A 10,709-nucleotide genomic window follows, 5' to 3' on the forward strand; every position below is an offset into this window, starting at 1 on the left:
ATTTACGGAATAAAAACAAAATGAATGTTTGTGTTCACAAAAAAAAGAAACAATAAAATGTTGACTTTTTTCTTACCTCAAATGTGTTGGTATTTTCATCCTGCATTGTGGTAACGCCTGCCAAAGGTTCTTCTTGATCTTTCAAAAAGCATAGCAAATCATAGCACCAAAGAGTAGGAACATATTCATCCTCAGCACCAGCACCAGACTTCAAACTACCTTTTTTTTATTCACGCCGGTATTGCGCCCGCAAAATACTTATTTTTTTTATAACTGTATCCTTTGTGGCATCAGGATCTACTTCTTTTAATTTTTCAATTAAAGTCGCATAATCATTATTCTATTACAATAATCTTTGCTTTTTACTTGCCAAAATGATGGCAAAGATTTATAAATTTCAACAAATTCACTCAGAAATTTTTTATTGTCCATTTTACTTTTCCGCGCACGTCTGTTCCGTTCAGAAATTACTACGATTATGAGCTATTTCGCCATACACGCACGAACAGTTCGCGCAAATGTTCGCCAAAAATTAAAATATTTTGATTTTTGGCGAACATTTGCGCGAACTGGCAAACAAAAAAAAAAAAAACATGACAGAAAAGGTCGCAGAAACATGACATAACGGAAATGTTCGTGTCGTGTATTTGGCGCTTAAGTGCTTTATAAATTTACCATAAAAATTGATTGCACCTAAAAATGATCGTAATTCCGATAAATTGTTTGGTTCGGGCATCTGTGTTATAGCTGATATGCATGCTGGATCTGGCTGTATGCCCTCTTCATTTATAATAAACCTAAGGTATTTTATTTGATTTGCATAGAATTTGCATTTATTGAATTTAAGTTTGAATCCGAACTCTTGTATGCGTTTCAATACGTCGTGTAATTTTCTATCGTGATCGTCTTGACTTAAACCTGCTACGAAAATGTCGTCGATGTATGCCGCTACTCCATTCAGTCCCGCTAACATTTTATCCATAATTTGCTGGAATATTGTCGGAAACGATTTAACACCGAATACTATTCGATTGTATCGAAAAAGTCCTAAATGCGTATTTATAGTGAGTAGATGTTTAGAACCATCGTCGGCTTCAACTTGTAGAAATGCGTCTGAAAGATCGATGTGGCTTAAAACCTTCGCTTTAGCTAGAATAGATGCGAATAGATAATCCGGTAATGGTAGTGGATACTGATGCATTTCTAACGCGTTGTTAAGCCCTGTTGAAAAATCGCCGCATAATCGTACGCTTCCATTTGCTTTCCTGGTTACCACAATGGGCGCAGCCCAGTCTGAATTATTGACTGGTGTGATGACATTTATGTCTTGAAGCCGTTGGAGTTCCGCTTCAACTAGTCCTTGTATGGCGTAAGCGACTGGTCGTTTAGGACGAAAAATCGGTTGCTGGTTTGGCTTGATCGTCAGTTGTGCTTTTGCTTTCTTACACAACCCAAGACTCTCGTCGAAAACATATGGAAATAAATTTTTGAGAAATTTTATATTGTTATCGGTTTTAACACTTTCATCGATGACTTTACTGCAAAGTGAATTTATTGGCTCCTTGTCGAGCTCCAAAGCTGCGATCCAGTCTAGGCCTAGAACGTTTAAGTTTTTTATGGGCGTGACATAGCATGTTGCAGTTGTTTTCTTCCCTTTGAATTTTGCTGAACATGTAAATTGTGCTGATAATGGTAATTTGCCAGTTGCGCTACGAGCTGTGTTACTGGGCTTTGTTGTATCGTTCACGTGAAGCTGTTTGAAAATATTTTCCGATATTATTGTTATGTCTGACGCTGTGTCAAATTGCAGATCAATTGAGAACTCGTTTATTTATACGCGGACGTATTTTCTATTGTTCACATTGTTTTCTTCGTAGCGAATATACTGGTGATTTTTTTGTCTTCGCCTTGACTTTTTTCTTAGGCTTTCCCTCGTACTTGTAGTTTAACGATTTGTGCTTTTGATGTTTGAGCGGTTTAGCAGACTCCCAATAGCCTTCCTTGTGCCCCTTGCGATTGCACTATTTGCATTTGTGTTTGTTGAATGAGCATTCGGATGCGTAATGCATGCCCCCACAAAACAAACACGGTGATTTTGGCACCCTCTTGTTGTTTTTATTGAACGCTTGCACTTTGTTGATTGACGTTACTTCTTTTTTTGTTTCAACTAATGCTGTATCTGCTTTTAGATTCAACAGCCGCTTGCATTCCGCTGATAACTTTTCGAGTGTAAGAGTATCGTCACTATCTAGGCGTGTCAACAATTTGGTTCTTATTTCGAAATCGTAATGTGACTTTAAACCCTCCACTACTTTGGAACCATCTGTGTACACATGTGTCGCCTCTCCCGCCATTTGAGCACCCTTGCGCCAACCGTCCACCTCTATGGTGGCCTTAAGATCTCCCCCGAAGCGCAGATAGGGAATCAGGTACTCTATTCGTCTTGTGATTGATGACGCTATACTACTATGGCCGTATGGTCGGCGCTCAAGCTGACCCGAGGCAGCGAGCCTGGTTGCAGTTGTTAACGCTATATTCTTTGCTACCAGGTCTATAGGTGAAATGTGCGGAATGGCATACAGTGCAGCCGTTGGGGTTGTTTTCAGGGCTCCCTTTACGCTAAACATTGATAGTCTGCATACCCCTTCTGATTTTTTGAAGTAGGTTGTTTTTGTGTGGCTTTTCACCAAAAAAGAACTCTGTAAAAACCCAATGAGAAAGAGAGGGCGATAAGTCCCACGTTTACCCCAGCATTCTTTTACATGCATAAAGTGCCGCTGAGGCCTCCTTCGCATTCTCCTCCACGTTGAGCTTCCATGACAGCTTACTGTCTAGGATGGCTCCTAGATATTTTGTGCAAGGTTTTTTTTTTATGTTGGGTCACCCCTTATAACTTAGGCCTATTCCAATTTGGGACCTTGTACCTCTTTGTAAACAAGACCATATCTGTCTTATCCACGTTGGCTTTCAACCTGATATTAGATGGCAAGGTATGAATATCCCTAGCGCCCGATCCAAAGAGCTAATCGTTGGAAGGCACTTTCCACTTACGAAAATTGCAACGTCATCTGCGTAAGTCGTAAGTTTTACGGGTCCCACATCGAATCGCCTGAGCAGTTGGTTGATGACCAGTGTCCTCAGCAGAGATGATCACCCCTCTTTGCGGCGTGCCTGCCCACTGATTTCGTGGCCTCGTATAATCCCCATTGTTATGTAATCTTCCTGCAATTTAACATGCAGCCGATCCATCTGGTTAAGAATGGATGTACTTTAATGAAATTAATACCAGCCATAATCGCCCATTTAGAAACATTTTTAAAAGCCCCGGCAATGTCTAAGAAGACTCCTGGAGCATATTCCTTATATTCCAGCGCTATGCTTATTACCACTCTATGCAATGCGGTGTCTACCGACTTGCCTTTGGTGTACGCATGTTGTGTTGTGGAGAGCAGCTTTTCATCCACGTTGGAATTTATGTATCAATCTCTCAAAAGTTTTGAGCAGATATGATGTTAAAATAATGGGTCTATAGTCTTTGGGATACACGTTCCCAATCTTTGGTAGGAAAGCTACACGTGCAGTTCTCCAAGAGTGCGGTACATGATTCAGTCTTATGCACCCATCGAATATTATTTTAAGCCATTCCACGACCGCTCTTCTGGAAACTTGTAGCATGACTGATAATATATCATCTGGGCCCGGCGATTTAAACTTAGAAAACCTCTTCACTGCCCATTCGATCTTGATATCGGTCACCAAGCCCGGCACTATCCGAACCCTGATCGAAGAGTGAGTGCTATCTGCTGGCTCTTCTAAACCATCTCCCGATTGGAAATGTGTATCGAAAAGCACCTCAAGAGATTCCTCACTATTACGTGACCATTCCCCGTTCTCTCTCCTTATTAGTCCCTGGGCTATGTTTCCCCTTGCTAGGACTTTTTTCAACCGTGCTGTTTTGTGGGAGCACTCTATGTCCATACAGAAACTTCTACATGAGTCTCTCTTCGCCCTGAAAATTTCATGCTTGTAAATCCTCAGTAGATCCCTGTACTCGTCCCGACATGCTTCGCTTTCCGCGGGCTTTGCTATCTTAAACATTTATTTTACCTGTCCTCTTAGAAGACCCAGTTCAATGCTCCACCATGACGGCTTTGCTTTTTCTCTGAATCTTCTTAGAGGGCAAGCTTTGTTATACGCATTCATAAGCGTCCTTGTTAGGAATTCATTAGACTTCTCCTGTTCCTCCACATTGGCAACCTCTTTGGGTTGTCCCAGTTTGGTTACTGCCTGTTTCTGCAATTTAGTCCAGTTCGCTAACCTAGGGTTTCTAAATTTTCCTCCCTTTTCTACCCCCTTTAGGGGATGCTGAAGGAGAAGGATGGTCAATTAAGAACCATCCAATCATACTTTGATTTATCACGTTCGGAGCTCAATGTAATATCCAGAACATTACTGGATATTTGACTAATGTATACAGGGACCTGTAACAAAATAGAGATTCGCTTCTCTCATTCTTATCTGCTCCTCCCCACGCACTGTGGTGTGCATTTGCATCCGCGCCTATGACCAGCCGCCCTTTTCGCTCTTCATCCTGTACTAGCCTCTAGCGCTCCATCGGAGGAACCTCCGCAGTATGGGCCATGTAGCAGGAATTCAGGATAAATTCCTGCTTATTCTTTGTTCAAAGGTCACCACTAAGAGGTCCTCAGAGGTTTAATTAGGCAGCATATATGAGTGCAGCTGTTTCCTTAACATTACTACAGCACACACCCGTCCCTCCGTTTGCGCGTAGTAAACGCTAAATCCGCGTGTTGGATGCTTATCTTTAGGACACGCAGCACCATTGGGCTGTTTGTCCCCTCCAGCACCTTCGTCATGACGTCGCCGTCCTCCCATATTCCTTTTTGGTTTAGAGTACTCGAGGCTCCCTTCGGCCTCTCGTAATGCTGTTCGGGGCGTTCCACTGTGCAACTCGAAGCAGCATTTGGCTGTTGGTCCTCTTCTAACACGTTCGCGGTGACGTCGGCTACCTCCACCTGTCCTTTTTCTCTTAGGCTTTTGAAGTCGTTTTCGACCTCGCCCTCTTCCAGCGTGTTAGTATTTTTATCCTCGGGAATTCTTTTCCTGAGTCGCATGTAAATTTTGCCTGTACCAAAGGACATTTTGCCAAGCTGCGTGTACAGTATATCGTACGCCTGCTTGTTTATTTTAAAGATGTAAATCTGACCTTCCTCCGTAATCCGAGATACAGTAAGTACCTTCCAATCCCCCGACTTCATCACGCATGGTATCCATACCTTAACTTTTGGTACCGTGGGGATTTGCGCTTTATCCAACACCCCAAACCGAACTGGTTGGTTGGCCACCGTGGTGTGATGGTAGCGTGCTCCACCTACCACACCGAATACCATGGGTTCACACCCCGGGCAAAGCAACATCAAAATTTTAGAAATAAGGGTTTTCAATTAGAAGAAAATTTTTCTAAGCGGGGTCGCCCCTCAGTTTTGGCAGCACTCCGAGTGTATTTCTGCCATGAAAAGCTCTCAGTGAAAACTCATCTGCCTCGCAGATGCCGTTCGGAGTCGGCATAAAACAAGTAGGTCCCGTCCCGCCAATTTTTAGGAAAAATTAAAAAAGAGCGCGACGCAAAGCTCGGCCTAAAATCTCTTCGGAGGTTATCGCACCTTACATTTTTTTTTAATATCGAACTAAAAAATTAAAAATAATTTTAAAAATAAGTTTATAACAATAATGAATAATAAATACTAGTGTTTTTACAAAAAAAAAAACCTAGGAACTTTTTGCCATATTTTTCGTATATCGAATGTAACGACAGCCTGTCTCCATACCGACTTGAATGAATGGCACCGTGTATCTGTGTCTATGTGTGTTGTGCCCAGGGTTCGCACCTCAGCCGTAATGTTGCCACTATGCTAACAACATTGCGTAATGACAACATTGTGCCTATAGCGAACACAATGTTGCAGCGGAAGTAAAAATCGCTTGGGCATCACTTAGTGTATTAGCAGCAACAATGTTGCCAAAAGGGTAGAAACATTTGACTTCTCGAAAATAAATAAATAAACATTGCGATCAAGGCACGACCCAAATGTATCTGTGTAGGTGTTCGTTTGTCGGAGCGGTAAGCGTGGCAATGTATGAGTGTATGATTGTATGCACGTATAGATGAAAAATATGCACAAGCCGAAAAGAAAGTTTTGCAGGTATGTTACGTTCTTTACCACGGCGGTGGGTATAAAGAAGGGGAAAAATAAGGTAAGGGGCTAACAATGCCCAATAGTTTCAATGATGCCCAGTGCAACTCAAGTGAAAGTGGTGATAAGTAAAAGTGAAGTGCGCATTTCTAGCCGGAAGTTACAGACTAAATAATTATCGTATTGTGCGAATTAGCACAATTTTTAAAGAAGTAGTGCGCGTCGAAAGTGTCCGCGATTCGTTTAGTGAATGCAAGAGCTGCAAGCGGTTTTCGCCAAATTTAGTTTACCAGGTAAGATCATATCTATTCTTGTTTTTTTCTTCTCTATCTTTCTCCAGGCATGCTTGACGGGAGCTGGGTCTTCAAACTTGCATATTTCCCAAGTAAGCCAAAAGAAAATTTGCATCAACATATACACCACTACATACAAATATATATATGTATATGAGTATATGACCATGCAGATATGGAATCTATAGGCAACTATGTATATAAATATATAGATACACTTTTACTTTTGAATTTTTCTTAATCGATTTTCTTTTATATTTATTATATTTAGTTACAGCACACTTCACAGTCCCCTGGACACAGTCTACTTGCCGGAGTGCCACCACAACAACAACAATTACGCATATGTTACCAACAACCAAAGCTACGCTATATCCTTATTTGCCGGCGCACACCACAACAACAACAATTGAAATACAAGAACTTGGCAATAACATCAACACCTACACAAACAACCAGATGTTAATTTATAAGCTATTGTATTCACCGGCCACGTACACTTAATCTCGGTTGGGGAACAACCACAGCAACGACGACCATGTCCCCGCACAAATTTCTCAACGCATGACGTTACCTAAAATATCTACGTAACGTTTCTCTACACATACTAGTCAACGCTTTGTTCGTCTTTCTATTTAATTTCTTTTTACACAAAATCCTTAACATCTTTTTGATATATTGGTTTTAAAGTTTTTTGCATGGTTGCTATCTTCTACTGCCAGTAGTGACTAAGTATAGATTTCCCAGTTTCGAAAAGTTTTTTTGCTTCCATTTTTTTAATCCTTGAGATTATTTAAAACTATTTAGATTTTTTTTTCTTGTAACCTTAGCTAGCTGGGCCTCAAATTTTCCCGCCAATATACCCCCTTCCCAAATTACGTCACAGGCCCGGAAATTATGTTGCGTTATGTCCGGGTAAAATATTGTGAAAGGCCTTCCTTTTTTTACCACTGCCTTGAGTTTTTTTTATCTCTTTCCAATATAGGTTCTCAACAGCATGAAGGCGCCGCCTTCGAATTGAGTGGCTTGGTATGTGAGAAAAGTATTGCAGTTGAAAAAGAAAATTTGAGTATATATGCATGCTTGGGTGTTTATACATATATCAACATGCAATCCCAAATTGTAATCAAAGTCAAAAAAGGGATTGAGGAATTGAAAGAAAAACAATCTAAAGAGAATATAGGTATGTACATGACTTCGTTAGCACTTTTGATTTACAATTATACATAATTTGTCATTATTCCAAACTGTTTTTTTTGTTGTTCTTATTTCTGCATATATTCCTTACTTTTCTTAAGATAGGTCAAGGATTAGCCTTTTCGTGATAGTGATTACATTTGTGGCCTCCACAGTATGAGCAAAAGAAGGGTTAGATTGTTTATTGAATTGAATTTGTATGCATTAGTTTTTTATAGAAACCAACACATTAGGGTGTAGCAAAAAAAAGTTGCGTTTTTTCCTCTCTTTTTTATTCTGCATTGAATTTTTGAATATAATTTTTAATTAGAATTTGAATTCTTATCCAAAGAGGGAAATTATAATAAATATCCTGTTCCTTTTTTATTACATTGTTAATTTTTTTTTATCAATTAGTTGGAACATAATTCCCCATGGTAACAGTTTTTTGTGGATTTCATTCATTTTAATGGCATTATGATAAGTTCCGTTGAGGGAGAAAAAAATCGTCATTAATAAATATGATGTTTGGATGAAAAGATAGTTTTTGAATTATGCAGGGCTAAACATCATTTGTAGTGTAGGTTGTTACATAACTGCTTGTTCTGGGAGAGGAGAAGTGGCGGCTTGGCATGGTTGTAGCCCGGCTGAGGCTCGTCGGCTTTGGGGCGCGGTTCTTGCCATGTCTCCTCCCCACAGTTATATAGCAAAAAAAGTTCATTCCTAGATTGTTAAATAACAAGAAAAGGTGATAGAGCGGGAGAAATAAACTGTTCGTGTCAGGTTGGGGCCTTCCCACCCCTTCTGTTCACAAGAAGTGAGTAGCCTTTAACTCTACTATGGCTCAGTCCACCGAGTGGAGTTCCCTAGTTGCTGAAAGGCGTCCGTAACTAATTCTTCAGTCCATGTCCCTCACTACCTCAAAGGTCCCAGCTCACCTTGCAACTTGCCACAAGCACAACCCCTGACTAAAAGAAACTTCAACCCACTAACAGTACCGTATCTAGATAATTTTGTAAAAATATACAAAATTCTTTTTTTCTTCAAAAATTAAATATCAAAAAAAAAAAAAAAAATCTTATAGATCATAATTTGTGAACACTGGCTCGAGGTCAGGGGTATTAAAAAACACAACGTTTTTCGTTTTTTCCCGATATATTTCAATCTCCTTCGGAGATCGTGTTCAAGGGCTACAACAAATATTGTACAAAGAATTTTCAATAACTATATTAAACACTATAATTAACATATATATACATACATAGATCAGTTCAATTTTAATTGTTATCAGCAACTGCTTAGTTAGCCATGCAATTTCGAACTGAGCTTCCAAGCGTCTACTAAGTGCCGATATATGTGTGCGCAGTTTTCTACGTCAACTTTGTAATTTAATATTTTATATATATGTTAATTATAGTGTTTAATATATTTATTGAAAAATCTTTGTACAATATTTGTTGTAGCCCCTGAAATATATCAAGAAAAAATAAAAAACGTTGTGTTTTTTAATACACCTGACCTCCAGCTAGTGTTCACAAATTATATTCTATAATAATAGGTCGCAGAAGAAATAATATTTAAAAAAAATCTTACTAACTTAACGTTTTATCAATCCAATAAATAAAATTCATTTATTCCTAAGGATCATTAGTTGGCAGTTTACCCTTACAAAAGTTATTTCCAATTGTTTTATTACAAAGGTAATTTATTTATCATTATTCAACGTGATTCTATAAGTTAACTTTCAAAACTCTGATATTGTCTAATGTTCCTTTAACCAAGCATATAATGATATAATGGCTATATGTACTTGCATAAGCAGCTCGTGTACATAAGTAAGAACCGAGCGAATGAACTTTAGAGAGCTTTCATTTAACATTTCTAAAACTAATAGTTACCGCTATTTATTATTAAGATATCGTAATTTAAGCTTTAAATATAACTTCCCTGCAGTCAAAAGCCAAAGTAGTCAGCAAACATTCTTGTCATTGACTAGAATTTTGTGGGTTTATTCATACTAGTCAGCTTTTGAATAGTTCATTGACTATAATTTTGTGGTGTTATTCATACTAGTTAGTGTATGAATAGTTAATTGACTAGAATTGTGTGGCGTTCATCATACTGGTCAGTTTTAGAATGGTTCATTGGCTATAATTTTGTGGTGTTATTAATACTAGTTAGTATTTAAATAATTCATTTGACTAGAATTTCGTCTGTCGGCTCGAGGAAATGCGTGAGTGCTTTCTATAGCCAATTTGCAATGCATACTTCAGTTGACAATGCTAGATATCGTCCAAATCAACGGGCACATAAACACAAGCATTACGAGTCAACCCTCACCGTTACCTCAACAGAGGTTAAAGAAGTTATTGAAAAGGCCAAGCCATCCATATCAGTAGTCCCAGTCGGAAGACCTATACCGATGCCAAAACACCTGTGCCGTGAGGGCATCAGTAGCGGAAAAACGGAGATAGTACTTTGTTTACTTAAGCCTCAATCTCTACAAAAAAGTGGGTTTTGTCCAATACTCAGAAAAAAAGTTGATTTTGTCGCATAGCGTTATTATTATAAATACGAAACTACAGGTTTGACTCACTTATTTACTTTGACTTCCCCTATTCCTGATATTTGGCATATCTTTATTAACTTTTCAATCCAAACCCTGCAATTTTTCTTACAAAAATATCATGAGTTTCAGGTCTAAGTGTAATAAGATTCAGGTAAAATAACAGTTGCAATAAATATTGAAAGTGCTATAACTTCTTTGTTTATTATTTTAGTAATATGGTTTCAAAGCAACATTTCTTGAATATTTAAGTACTTTCGTTTGGTAAGGAAAAAAACATACATTAGTGGGGGGGGGGGGGGGGGGGGGGGAGGGGTAAAATTTTTTAGCTGACCTAATCATATGAAAACGACTTCATAGCTTAAAAGGGCATTAAACGGAAATAATGACAAATAACCAAGTTACAACAAAAAAACCTTTTTAGCTGTATTTCGAAGGATCAAAAAAAATTTAAAAAAA

The sequence above is a fragment of the Eurosta solidaginis genome, chromosome X (assembly GCF_040869045.1).
Source record: "Eurosta solidaginis isolate ZX-2024a chromosome X, ASM4086904v1, whole genome shotgun sequence".
Taxonomy (NCBI): domain Eukaryota; kingdom Metazoa; phylum Arthropoda; class Insecta; order Diptera; family Tephritidae; genus Eurosta; species Eurosta solidaginis.